Raw genomic sequence first — 13,850 nt, forward strand, 5'->3', positions numbered from 1 at the left:
AAAACTAGAGCTCAGCCCATTTTCATAGTCCCTGTCACTGAGAGAAAGGAGAGCTGATGAATCATCCTGGAGAGCAGCAGGGGTTTATGTTGTAGCTTTACTTCCTTTCTTTTCCTGGACTCTTTGTGTTGTCATTTCTAGGACATTTGCTGGGTTTATTTATTATTTGAGGGGGGGAAGGAATCAAATTAATTGGAGCACTGTGGGCCACCTAGATAATTGATGTTTGGACTTCTAATCAATACAATTCAGGGCAAAATAAGCTACAGAATATGTATTTAAATAATAAAGTACGCACCCTGTCCTGAAAGGAGGGAGTGCATGTTTTCCTTTGCCTATTTTTTACCTATACCCAAAGAAATACCATCATACATACACAGTATTCTTAACTGGTGGGTCTTTGTGAATATTCCTTATGTAAACACCATGAATGTTAATATTGTCATTGAAATTGGGGAGGGGGAATATTTTTAATGATAAAACAACTGTTCAAAGTTGGTTTTTTAAGGTTAAACTAAAAGAAAAAACATTTATTCAATTCAGTGTACAATCTGTATTGCACTTTTTCACATTTTAATGCTACGTTTTCTTACATATCCTGTGATTTTAAATTTGGAACATTGTGTATCCTTGTAGTGTCATAGTCAAGCTGTTAAGTGACAGCTTCCCTCAGAGACATTTGGGGAAAAAACCAAACTTGTATATTGTTTTATGATTCTCATGTAGAATAATTTTGAGGACTGCTGTAGATGTCTACCTTTCTGTACAAATTTTTTTGCTTTTCTGTAGTATTTGCTGTATACTCTATGGCTTTTTTTAATACCTTCATGTTTATTATTTTGTATTGGACATCCAATACACTTTTTTTAATCCAATCAAATTCTGGTCTGCTTGGAGAGTTTGTTCTGTTTTTAATTAATCCTATACTTTTTGGGGCCCGCCCTCCCCCCAGTCACTATGGTGACCAGGCTTGGAATTTTACTTGCTCCTTTTTTATTGTGGTTTGGGAGTCTGGCCCACCTCGCCCTTGCACAACCACTGAGCGTGCAGTATCTTTCTGGCTAACTCACCTCCATTTCAAAGCTCAGTAGCAAAAGTATCACCTTCTAACAAGCAAGCATCAGAAGGAAAGGTTTTTAATCACTGAAATACAGCCTTAGTAAACCAGTAAAATCACAAAAAAATAATGTTATTGTTCTTTGAATATAGCCCTTTCTGTGTATGGATTTTAAAGTGCAGTAATTGATACCCTTACTGTTACCCTCATGCGAACTCCAAACACTTTCAACACTAGAGATTCACACTGGTCATCAGCCTCTTCGTCACTTTCCCCAGTTACTTATGTCCCATGTTCTTGGGTGCCTTAGATCACTCCTTGTCCTGACCTCTACTAACAGGAGTACAAGATCTTGCATTGTCTTACAGCCCCTGCTCCACCCCCACCCCCTATTTTGCTGGTCAGATCCTCCTGTTGCAGCCACACCGAGGTCTGGGGTGGGAACCCTGAGGGAGTGCCGTGACCCTGCAGCTGCTCAGGGACTTCCTAGCCATGCTAGAACCGGGCTGCACATGCATCTGCATACAGGAGAGAAGTAGGGAACCAGGGCGTTAACCATGAAGCTGAGAGTGTCACAAGGCACACGAGGCACATCCAAGACGCAGACAGGCAGAGTGGATACAGAAAACACCCAAACCCTACCCTCTGCTTACTAACCTCTAGCGTGAAAAGGGAGCATTTCTTACTAGGCTAGCCCAGATAATTTGCTGCGCTACTTCCTTTGCACATCAAGACAGATGAGGAAGCGAGGGTGTAACGAGGTGTTCATCGGGTAGCCCATTTTAAGGCAGGCAGAAGTAACCCCTGCCGAGAGCCGTGCACCCTGCGCGGGGGCAGTGCGGGACGGGGACACTAGAGGGCAGCGGTGACCCGCCGCAAGGCAAGCGGCACCGCAAACCCACCGCCACCAGCTTTGCATCCTCCTGGAAGCGAGTAAATTGTTTCTCTTCAGCCTCTCTTAAAGAGGCTAACATCAGTGATGCTTCCTTGCTAGTAGCAGCTCAGTAAATAGCTCGAGCTGCAGACTCGCGGGTTTTCATGCCTAGCGTGGCTTGCCTTGAGAGCACTTCGGCTTCCGACACAGAAGCGAGAGGATGCCCCAAACGCAACACTACCAGGCTTTTTCCCATTAAGAACAGCTGCCTGTCTTAAGATGAATTGAGACTGGATTTAAACTAACTCACAGCAAATGACTGTTCATCTCAAACAAAAGCATTCCTGTAGGGGCTCAGCTGGATTTAACTAAACTACCCTTGCCTAAAACATTCAACCATTACAGCTCTTCTGTGGGGCCAGGTCTCCCCTAATCCAGCATAGGCTTCAGCCAGGTTATGTCTCCCCTTACTACATGTGAGTTCACACCCCTGCAGCCTGTGACTCTTAAAAGCCAAATCTTGAACTGCAGTGTGACTCTCTAGAACCTTCCATAAGCAGACACAGCAAAATTCCTGCCTCCAAAAAAGCGTGCCAGCTCTCCAGTGTGATGGGACACCCTGGAAGTCAAGGGGACAATCAGCCTAGCAAGCAAACGTGCAGAGCTGACAGGGCAGAGGCAGCAGACAGCACCAGTGGGTTCGGAAAAGGAAAGCCAACCCTTGGCAGGCACAATGTGTAGAAGTGGCAAGAAGAACATAAGCGTAAGAGTGAAAGGGTGGCAAACACCCACAGATCCAGACTGTACACCTCCCTTTGGAAAAGCCTGAGTGTGGTAGAGTGCAGGGAGACAAACTAAAATGCCATGAGTGGGACAAAAGAAGGATTCAGCCTACTCTGAGTGCTACTGGGCCACCTGGCTGCGGGGGGAGCGTTCCCCACCAGCTGAGAGAGATTCTCTGATCAGGACTCCCTCCATGCACAGGTGCCTGACTCATTTCCACAGGTGGGGCTGCAGCACTTACACTAGGACAATAACCTATTCCCTGTCTTTTAGTAATTGAGAATCAACTTTTTCCAGTTCTTCCCAATTTCAGATCCTGTTTCCCAACCTTCTCCTACCACACACTGCCTTTCCTCCAGGCCTTCCTCTCTTTAGGGACAGTGGCCCGGACAGCTGGCTCCCATAGGGCTGCAATTTAGAGCAGACACCATTTTTCTTTGGTAATCTCTTAGGAGGAAATTCTGTTCCCCAACCCGGCTGTCTCAGGACATCCCACCTTCAGTCAGCTGCCAAGTGGCCACTGGCTAAGGGGATGCTGCAGCATGCTCTGCCCGTAGGAGGTTGGTCACGATAGCAGTTTATCCACGACCCTTTTGTTCAGCACACAAGTGCACCAGTAACACTGCTGCTGGCCTGCAAACATCATGTAGTGCTGCTCTAGTACCTGCAAACCCTCACCACCTGAACCAGACACAGGACAGCCCTGCTTACAATATCCTGCAGCAACCCCACCACTGCGAAGGCTGGGAGAGTTAAATGAGACATGCTAGAGGTGCAGCAATAAACTCATCACACATTAACTTAGTCCAAATCAGTACTACTCACGCTTAGCAGGCTCCAGGCAAGGGAAGACTGGACTGCCACAGGCTCTTCTACCTGGAGGCTTTGCTGTGTCCCTTGTGTTCTTTCATTTCAGGATGGCTGTCAGTGCCTCCACCCCCTATGATTTCATCATTCTGTGAAGAGAGGGTGAGGTCTTGAGGTCTTCTGTCCTGGGCTGCAAACCTGAGAGGAAAAGGAGAAGCAACCCCTTTGTAACCTCAGTCACTGTCCCTGGCTGGCAGGGCCCTTGCAGACAGAGCTGGGACATTCAGATGTGTGTGTTGGAAAGCTCTGATGTGAATTCAGGCCCCTCTTAGGACCCTTTCACAAGGAGCATGAGACTGCTGAGGGAGCCCAGCCTCCCAAGGGCACTGCTAATGCAGACATCCAGGTCCCTTCTTGTAGCAGGACAGGGGACCGGGGTGGGGGCACTGGACTCTGGGGACACAGCACAATCTGGGGGGGTTGCAGGACGTGGAAGTTTGTCCTTTGGCTCAGCAGAGCCTGGCTGTGATCAGACATGTGCCCTGACCAGGGAGAGCTTGGAGAGGGGTTTCCCCAGTGGAACAGGGGAACTGTGGATGGCTGCATCCCTGACAGCTCTGTCCCAGCCAGCATCATCCCCAGTCCCAGCATCCTTGTATGCGAGGAAAACACCAGACCCCATTTCTCCTCTGTGGGCACCATCACCATGGTAACAGCATCCACTTAATCTAGCCAAGCTCTGCGCTGCTGAGGATGGCGAGGCTGGGGAGGCTTCCCTCCTGCACAGGGGTTTCCCCAGCAGCTCTGCTGTTCTATGAGGCACAGCCCCAGTCCCACATTGCTCCTATCGATCTCGTCACTGTCATGAAGGTTTGGAGCCTTGTGACCAAAACCCCCCATCACTGCAGAAGGGCACTGAGGTATGGGCAGTAAGCAGCTGCCAGGGAAACCTTCCCCAGGGGCTCTCTGCTTCACCAGTGCCATCTGTAAACCCTCTGGCAGCACCCCTCAACCTCCAGGGCTGCTCCAGTGTTATCCTGTGTGGGGGTGTCACTGCTGTGCCCCAGGAAGAGCCACCCTACAGGCCCAGGGAGCAGGATCCATCCAGCAGCTGGTCCATATCTTACCCTCCCCAGCCTGGGCCCTCTCCCTTTCATCTCCCTCTGCCTCTACCCAGCTGCTCTTGCTCCTCTAGAGCAAACCAAAAGTTCTGGTGTTTCCCTATCCTCTTCTGAGGAGGCAGATAGCCCTTACAACATCCCCATGCCTAGAGACCAGGCTAGAAGCACAGAAGCACCAGGAGCTGCTTCACAGGGGCTCCCTTGGCTGCATCCCCCCCAGACCCCTACAGCATTTGCTGTCCTCCCGTGCCCAGCTCTGGGCACCAGCACAGATAACCAGGGTGGTTCTTCCCAGCCCAGCCTGCCCAGACTCCCCAAGCAGCTAATACCTGGTTTGCAGCATCTCACCCAGCCCCTAGCGCTGCCTTTTCAGCAAGCTCCAGCAGCCAAAGGCTGTGATGGGCTGTAATGTACAGGGTTACTGAGCTGAGGCCACCACATCCCCACGTGGGATCAGCCATGGCTGGAAGGGGAAAAAACATGCTGCTGCAGCTGGTACTGGTGGAGCAGGGCTGGGTGCACGGGGAAGGCAGCGAAGCCGAAAGGACAAGGCACCCCTAAACACAGAAGTGGGGGGTAATGCTGCCCAGTCCCAGCTCCAAACCTGGTAGCACTGAGGGGACCCTAAAGACAGAGCACACAGCCCAGGTACCAACACGCTGCAGCATGTGGCACCTGCCAGACCCTTTTGTTCCAACCGCGCCAGGCCCACCTCTAAGCAAAGGGCAGTCACAGCCAGGGTCCCCAGTGCAGACTCAGAGCCAACCTTTCCCCAGCAGTTGCTCCCAGAAACCAGGAAATTAGGAGGACCACCAGTATCCCACAAAATATGAGCTCACAGACAGCAAACCACCCCAAAATCCCCACCACCCCTCTTACCTAGACCTGGAAAAGCTCACTATGAGTGAGCCTGGGACCATGTGGAACCTGCCTCTTCCCCCCGCCCCCCCTCAGGTGTGTCTCATCTCCAACCCCAGGGCCAGGGCCCCCTCCCAGCTGTAGGGCATTAGTCTGAGTACCCAACTGAACTGCTGCTCCTCGCTGTGGGCTTGTTCTGGCCACCTGTTTGGGCTTTGTTTTGCATGCCAAGCTGGCCAGTCTACAGCCTTTTCCAGCCAGGGCTGCTTTAGGTGCTGTGTGAGACATACTATGAGCCATTGAGATCTAGTCAAATCCAGCATGAAAACAACAGCATCATGACAAACTAGAGCTGGATGCTGAGTCCCCAGTGCCTGTGATTCATGGGCTCTTGGAGGATATTCCTGAGTCTCCAAGATTAGTGTCTGCCTGTTTTCATACTACTTGAACAAAACCCTGTGATTCTAGAGACCATTTTGCTGGAGGCAGGGAGGAAAAAATGTGTATGTTGTGCCCATGCACAAATGCCTCCAGGTCTTCCTGTTCATCCCCGGGGTATCTGCAGCTCCTACAGGGGCCCTTGGGGCCAATTCAAGCCTTCATGGTAGAGCTGATTAAAAGCTACATGTTAAGCATCTTTCTAAAGCCAAGTATGTATGTCTTCAGTCACCACAGCCTTTTCAGGAGCATAAGACTTACAGTGACATGAAGTAAAAAAGACATGATCTTTGCCACAAACCATGAGCTGCAAGAGGGGCCTGAGGCACCAGGCAAAGGTTAATAATCTATCAGGGACAGTGTTCCTGCCTGGCAGTGCAGCCGTGCTGGTCAGCAATGTCCTTCCTCCAACACAGTACACCCTCCCTCCCCAGGCTGGCCGGGAGTCCTGTGCTCCTGGCTACACATTCAGGCTGATCCCAGGGAGGGAAGTAGAAATGCTTATAAAGGAGCAGCACTGAAGCCCTGTCCTTCATCTTTCCTCCATTGCTAAAAGCAAGAAGTCACTCCCAAGTCTGCTAGGCCCTTCTGACTCTGGTGGGTTTGCTCCAGCAACACCAGGATGTGCTGTACCCCCCACCCCATGCTGGGTAGTAGGGATGAGCTCCTCTGTCCTAGACAGCTGTTTCCAGGATGGTGAGGCAGCTGGGCCAACTGGAGCATCAGCAACAGCAAAGAGCAGCTCCCATCTCCAGCTCCCCCACTCTCTGGTGAGCCACCCCAGGGGCTGTAGTGGCCCACACAGCTCAGCAGAGGAGCATGTCAGCACTCAGCCTCTGCAGAGAGGAGTTGACAGTGATGGGCATGCACAAGGCCAAGAGCTGACAGCATCCTTTGGCCACAGCAGGCAGCCAGCGTGGGTAGACGGGACACCTGAAAGCCAGCACCTGGTCTGGGGAGGGCAGCTGGCCATGCCCTCCCATGGACCACCCCCACTAGCCCTGCATGCTGTCACTGACAGAGCTGGAGGGGGAAAGCACAAGTGGACCCCACAGAGGCTGCTGTGAGCTGTGTGTGGGTGAGCCCCAGCCATTCCCATCACATCTGAAGAAAGGGGGTGTATAAAAACATAAAATAAAAGGGAAGAGGGGAAAAATGACCCTGAAGAGCTCTCTAATTTGCAGCACAGTCAGGAATGTCAGCTTCCCAGAGAGGTGAAGGCATTTAGACATGTGGCACTGGGAGATGCTGTTAACACCTTCCTGCCTAGCACTGCAGGACAGCTTCAGGGAGCTCCCATTCCCTGCCCAGCTGACAGGGCAGGGCACACACAGCATGGCTGCCTTGGTGGGGGCATTTCTGGAGGAGGTGGCTGCCCCCTTCCCCCGGGCAGGAGAGCTGGGTTCTGCAGCATCCGTGCCAACAAAAGGTCACTCAGAGGAAGTCCTACAAAGGGCCTGGCATTTGCTGGGCTAAAGCTCTGATTTTAACCTACCAAGCTCAATTTTAACCTACCAAGCTCTTGTTTCTCCTCCATTAAAACAAATGAGCATCTACATCTTCTGAAAGGCTTCAGTCAATGTCTTTTCTAATCAGGTGTCTGCTAAAAGGTGGACTTGAGCAGAACAGTCACTGCTTGTGATTAGGGTCAGCTGGTAGCTGGAGGCTGAAAAGCAGCTGTTTTGCAATGCCTGCTTAAAAGAAAATCAATCTACTTTCCTGCAACTGTAAGTGGCAGAAGCAAGTTAGGATTTTCTTCCCTTAATTTACCAATAGTAGATGGTACCATATTCACCTCCATTAAAAAATCAGAACCTGAAGTCAAAGTGGGGCTTAGGAACAGGCTCAGGTTGCTGTAATTAGTGAGACAAAATGTCTGAGGCCTCTGCAAATGATGTGACAAAACCGATGTGCATATACTCATGTGTTAAATTTCACCCCGTTTTTATCAACAGGGAGAAAGCAGGCAGTGAGGGGATTTGTTTGAAGACACCTTGCCAATCCGGACAGCAGTCCCCTCAGATTGCTGGGAGCAGAGACAGGCAGGGACAGGGACAGTGCCTGACAGACCAGGGCCAGGGACACTGGAAAGATTCCAGCACTGTGCTGGCTCTGATCACAGCACAGCCCTGGGCAGGCCAGACCCTCAGCTCCCCCACAGATTCACTGAGGTGTTGCTAACAGGGTCATCAGGGAGGGTGGCACCGACAGCACACAGCTCATGTACAAGGTCGTGCATGTCCGGTGAGGTCTCCCAGCCCAACTCCTTAAAGAGGGAAAACATCTGGGACCTCAGACTTCAGCACTGATGGTCTGCATTGAAAAATTAGGTGGTTCTCAGCTGTGACTTGGAACCAGACTTTGGCATGTCCCAGCTTCTCCACTTTGTTCTAGAAAAGCAGTGTTCAGCCAAGCCTATGCCTCTGCAAGGAGCGGGGGAGTATAGCTCACAATGTGCCTAAGCGGCTCCATTTAATTTCTGCAGATGTCTCAGCAGAGGCTTGAGCTTAGAAACCAAACTGGCTGCCAGTCTCACCCTGGCTGGGGGGCCACATGCACACACAAAACCTGCCATCAGAAACTGGGCATTTCTCTCTGTGGGGAAAGGGAGAAATGTGACCAAGGAACTGCACAGCTGATGAAAGAGCTGCAAAACCACGTCCGACTACTGAGGGCAAACCCAAACAGCATCTTTCCCTGCCCTGCTTCTCTTCCCCACTGAGGGGGATTATTTAGCCCAGCTTTAGTTCAGTAGTGGAAATGACCAGCCACTTCCCTGCTCACAGACCATCCCCATCAGTCACCTCAGCCAGGGATGGGGAGGCAGGATACTGGCTGCAAGGGAGTAATGGTGGATGGGGAGGGAGTCTATGGTGTTAAAAAGTGCCACCAGCAAAAATGGACTGCTTGTTTGTGCTAGTACATCCCAGATCCTGAGCTTTTATCCCTGCAGCCATCACCCTAGTCCAGCTCTTCTGCAGCACTGCCCCACCAGCCTGGCAGAGGGTGTCAGTACTGGAGCAGAGCACCAGCACAGGGTTCTCAGAGTCCTGGCATGAGCTGGCCTCTTTCCTCCCTTCTCCTGGGACTCACATGGTACTGATGCCCCAGCTGAACCTCTCAGGGGCTTGGAGAGGTGGCTGCCACTCACCAATGCTGGGCAGGGAGAACTACCTTCAAGGAGAAGGATCCTGCCTCATCAGGTGCTGGGCCCAGGCTGGTGCCACCAGCTGCCGTCTCTGGTTCTGTAGCGGTGAAGCTGTAACACTGCCCTTGCCTATGGGAAGCAGAAACTCCTGGTCAACCTTTCAGCCCAAGCATGCTCCCCAGCACCTCACTGTCAGGGCTGATGAGAAGCCAACTCTGGCCCCTCTCCTTTCCCTCCCTGGGCTCCAGCTCTCTCAGCTGCAGGACTTTGCTCCCACCCTGGTGCCTCCCCCGGGGTCTGTACTGCTGTCCCCGCAAGGCACATGGCCTGCTGGCAGACATGGGCTGGGCTGGAAGGATTTCTGTGCACCCCATCATCAGAACATATGAAAAATACGAACATATGAACAATATGAACTTATCTGTGCCCTCACCTTCCTCCCCCCTCACCATGTCTCCAGTCCCACAGGGAGGTTTTGGGGCCCCTTCAGTCACTCATGTTCTCTGCAGTGACATGTGATGTAATGGGCAGTCTGGCCAGAGGTGGCTGTAGAGCAGCTCACGTAGGTGACCTGCTGCGGGTTTGGCAGCAGGGTACCCACAAGGTGTTGAAAAAGCCTTCTGCTGTCCTACAGGGCTGTAAGCAGTAAGACGTCACCTCTTTGCCTGAACACCATTTACTCCTGCTTCTGCCTGCAGGTGGAGGAGCAGCAGTGGGTGACCCTGCACAGGCCATGCCAGACCTAGAGTAACTCTCATTTGCTTTTTACATGCTGTGGTTTGCACACAAATGGTGGCATTGCCTTGTGCAGATCTTACCTTCCACATCCCATAGTGATCCTCTTCCACAAGATAACAGGGATGCAGAGTCTGGCTCACACAGCAGCTCATGTCCCACTGCCACACTGGTGCCTTTAGCTGGCAGGTACAACCTTGGCCCATGGAGCTGGGTGGAGTGAATTAGTGAAAGCTGCCATTAACTTATTTTAAATGAAATATACACTATGATGTATTCATATCTTTTAAGTGGTGATTCCTAACTTACTGTCTCCCTTAAGCAAGGAGAAGAAAGGTGCAAATCCCTTTTGGACATTCAGTGGAGTACTTTGTAGAGTAGCTGTTGCCTCCTCTGAGCTCACCTGTGCTGTGAGCCTGTGCCCAGCGCCATGAGACCCCTGAATTTGCAGAGAAGATATAAAAATGAACGAACCAGGGCATGTACAACCCCATCCCCTGTGCCAGGCTTCCTGGAGACACACCAGAAATGTTGCAGGGTCTCTCTTACACTGGTTGTGACTGGGGTACAATGCTGAGTGAAGAGGTCTGCTGAGAGCCCTGCCAGGCAGACAGCCTGTCCACACAGCGCTCCAACTTTTTGTGCTCAATTAACCTCATCACCTTGCTGGTCCAAACAACTAAGTGAGTTTGCAAAGAGGAAGAAAAACCTCATTTCCATGGGCTGAGCCTCAGCCTGCTTTTCACTGTAGCTCTGGCATCGCTTTCCTTCCTGTGTAAGGCCGGCTGGTGCAGGGGATCAGACAATCCCAGTGTCTGCAGGAAAGCATTGCCAGGAATAGGTCTGTTCTGTTAACTCCCAACACCCCAAAATCTCTCACAGGGTGCAAGGGGTGTAAGCTTGGGAGCCTCTGCCTCTATACCATAACCAGAAACTGTTTGCTCTTCTCCAGGAGGGACGGAAGTGGGGTGGGCAGCCAGTCTGGGACAGTTTCCCCAAGACAAGGCTGAAAGTCCCATGAACAGCACTGGCCAAACTGTGAGTGGGGAAAGGGAGAAATCACAGGAGCTGGTGATCCCTGTCTTTTTCCCACTCAGAGCTTCCACACCAACAGGCTCTGTCTTCACAAGGCACTGCAGGAGTGATAGGAGGTAGAGAAACCACCTGTTTCCTGTTAAACATACCACCTGTTGATAGGAGAGTGACTTGGCTCCGGTATCCGAGCAGTTTGTTCCTGACAGCCGGCGTGCAAGTATCATGAAATCCCACTGTGGTCTTACGTCTTTTCAATAAGATAAGGAGGCATCAGCACATGCGTTAAACCAGTCAAGCCCTTCCAAGTGTGCTTTCCTACAGCTGAAGGGGCTTCTGTTTTCTCCAGAGAGTGGAGCCATGGGTTTTCTTTGGTCAGGGAAAAGCATGTCTGTGCCATCCTGATCCACAGTGGCCTAGAGCAGAGACATGGCTACCAGCCGTGTTGAAATGCTCTGGGTGAGGTAAGGATCAGACTCCATTACCTAAGCTGCATCCCTGACTCCTCTGGTATCATGCTTGTCATGAGGGCCTTGTGGTTATTGTGTTACTGTGATCTCTGCCCTCAGGAAAAGCATGAGATCCTCCTGATGGAGTCCTGCCCATCCTTCTGCAACTTATGGCAGTGGGGCTGTGTCTTGAATCCCTGCTAGGTGTTCATGGAGAACAAAAAGCAGGTTTCACAGGGGGGTTCTAGGAGCTCAAAGCTTGAATTTTGTTCTATTCCAGCATAAAAACCTTGAAAGTTCAAAAATCTTCTGTGAAATGTGATTTTAGAAGCAATTTTTGATTGGGCAGGACTGAGTCACAATCCCAGTTTCATCTGTAAAAGTAATGGCATGTAAAATAAAAACATTCATTCTGAAAGGCAAAACATTTTACTGCCTGAACTTCCCTCACTGACACTCCAGGACAACTGACCCACCATGGCAGAGCCATCTGGTTTCAAGGGAATGGCATTTTCCAATTAAAAAATTTGGTTTACTCTTTCGTCACCAGCTCTGCTCATTTACAACCACACCAGGTCAGAGAATTGATGGAGGGAGCCTAAACCATCAGAAGCAGGAGGCAAGAGAAAAGAAATGTCCTGCTTGGACCGAGCCTGTGGTGTGCTGTGTCAGGGGGAATGTGTCAGTGCGTGTCAGTGCATCCTTCTCTGCAAAATACTGATTTCACTCATGGCCCTGGGGCTCCTTTTTTTCCACCTTCAGCATTGGGAGACCTGGTAGAGAAGGTTCTGGACCTTGCTCTTATCTCAGCAGAAATGACACACTTATGTCATGTTAGCAAATTCAAGTCTTTCAGAGGCTGGGATAAATGTCAAAGGGCTAAATGCAACCATGGCATGAGAAGGTACAAAGAAAATGAGATTTCAGAGAAGGAAAAATGAATGTGAGGCCATCAGCAAAGCAGAGGTGAGGCACTCTCAACACCAGCTGGATGGAGGAGAGGGCACAGGGAGGATGGAATCCAGCTACGTCTTGTTGCCACAAACCGTAGGACACGCTCCAGCAGCTGGGCTGCTTTCCCCTACATTTTCTTGGCTACAAAGAAAGGGCACAAGGCCATACAGCTCCTATGTGAGCTACTGACCTGAAACATCAATTTTGTGCATATTTCCTAGAGTGGGTTTGGACAAAGACTCAAAGAGGGTATCACAGGATTGAAACGAAAGCTAAGAGTTGAAGCTAGTTTTACCTTCCTAAAATACATCAGGTCCTGGCCTTGGCATCATCCATCTTAGTCTGAGACCTTGAAGTAGCTGCTTCCTTTCTCCTGTGTTTTCCCACTTTCTGCGATAGTCCCTGTCCCAAGTTGTTAATGACTGTTTCCCGTGGTAGGGCTCCTTAGGCTCTTCTCCGAGGATCACAAAGTCAGCCAGTTTCCATATCTGCCATTAACGTGAAGGACTTTCATACACGCCTTTGCAAAACTACCAGATTTCTCCTTTGTATTGCTAAATACTCAAGTGTAGAAAAGTTTTAAACTTTTACTGTCAATGGCTTAATACAGACTTTCTACATGTGTGAGGTGGAGGTCTGGCAGCAGGTAAACATACTACTAAAGCTCCAAAGACATCAGGAGAACACGGACAGGAAGTGAGACAAACCCCTGCATCTTCCCTGCTCAACAGGAGAGAGAAGACTGAAATGCCACCCAAGTTTTTTTCTTCTTTAAACCTCATGTCATGTTGCCTGAAGTTAACACTTAAAGCAGACAGCAAGTCAGAGGGATGGTTTTTTCACATTTTTATTTACTAAGGTTTTTATTGTGTGTTTTATATTGCAAACCCCACCCCTAGAACTCTTCCCTCCCTTCCCCCCAAAATAAACCAAAAAATAACAGTAATAATAAATATAGTTCCACCTACTGAGACAAGCCTAGTGTTGACTGGGGTCCAGTCAGAATAACTCAATATTGGCTACTGCACTGCTAAGAACTGGAAAATCAAACAATATCCCCATGAAAAACAAAGCAAAGAACCCAACTGAAGAAGGATGTTCACCAGACTGGTGGATGGAGCGCACATCTACCAGAGACAGCCCTCAGGGTGTTTCTGTGCACCTCCGCTTGTCTGAGTGTCCACAGGGGTTGTTGAGATTCAAGTACCAATGCAGCAGTCACAGGACAGCCATGAGAGCTTGGCATTGCTGGGCTGAAGACCTTTCCCACCTGCTTATATTAGATACCCTAGACCCAAACAGCTCCCAGGCTCCTGAGATGCTCATTCTAGGGGCCCTCTAGCATACAGGGAAAAAAGATTGCTTAAACAAATATAAAACTTAAAAGGATATTGTGAGTCTTCCTTCTAGGAACTGCCTCCTACCTACCTATGACAATATGAGAGGGTCTGTGAGTCTGCTTCAATTCCATCAACTGATTCTGTTTCAAGATGAACCTGTACATATTTGGAAAATCAGGATCTATATATTATAATTATCACCTGCCAATCAGTCCTACAGGAGGGTCAAAACTGACATGTATTTTAAAACTAGG

The sequence above is a fragment of the Falco naumanni genome, chromosome 7 (assembly GCF_017639655.2).
Source record: "Falco naumanni isolate bFalNau1 chromosome 7, bFalNau1.pat, whole genome shotgun sequence".
NCBI lineage: Eukaryota > Metazoa > Chordata > Aves > Falconiformes > Falconidae > Falco > Falco naumanni.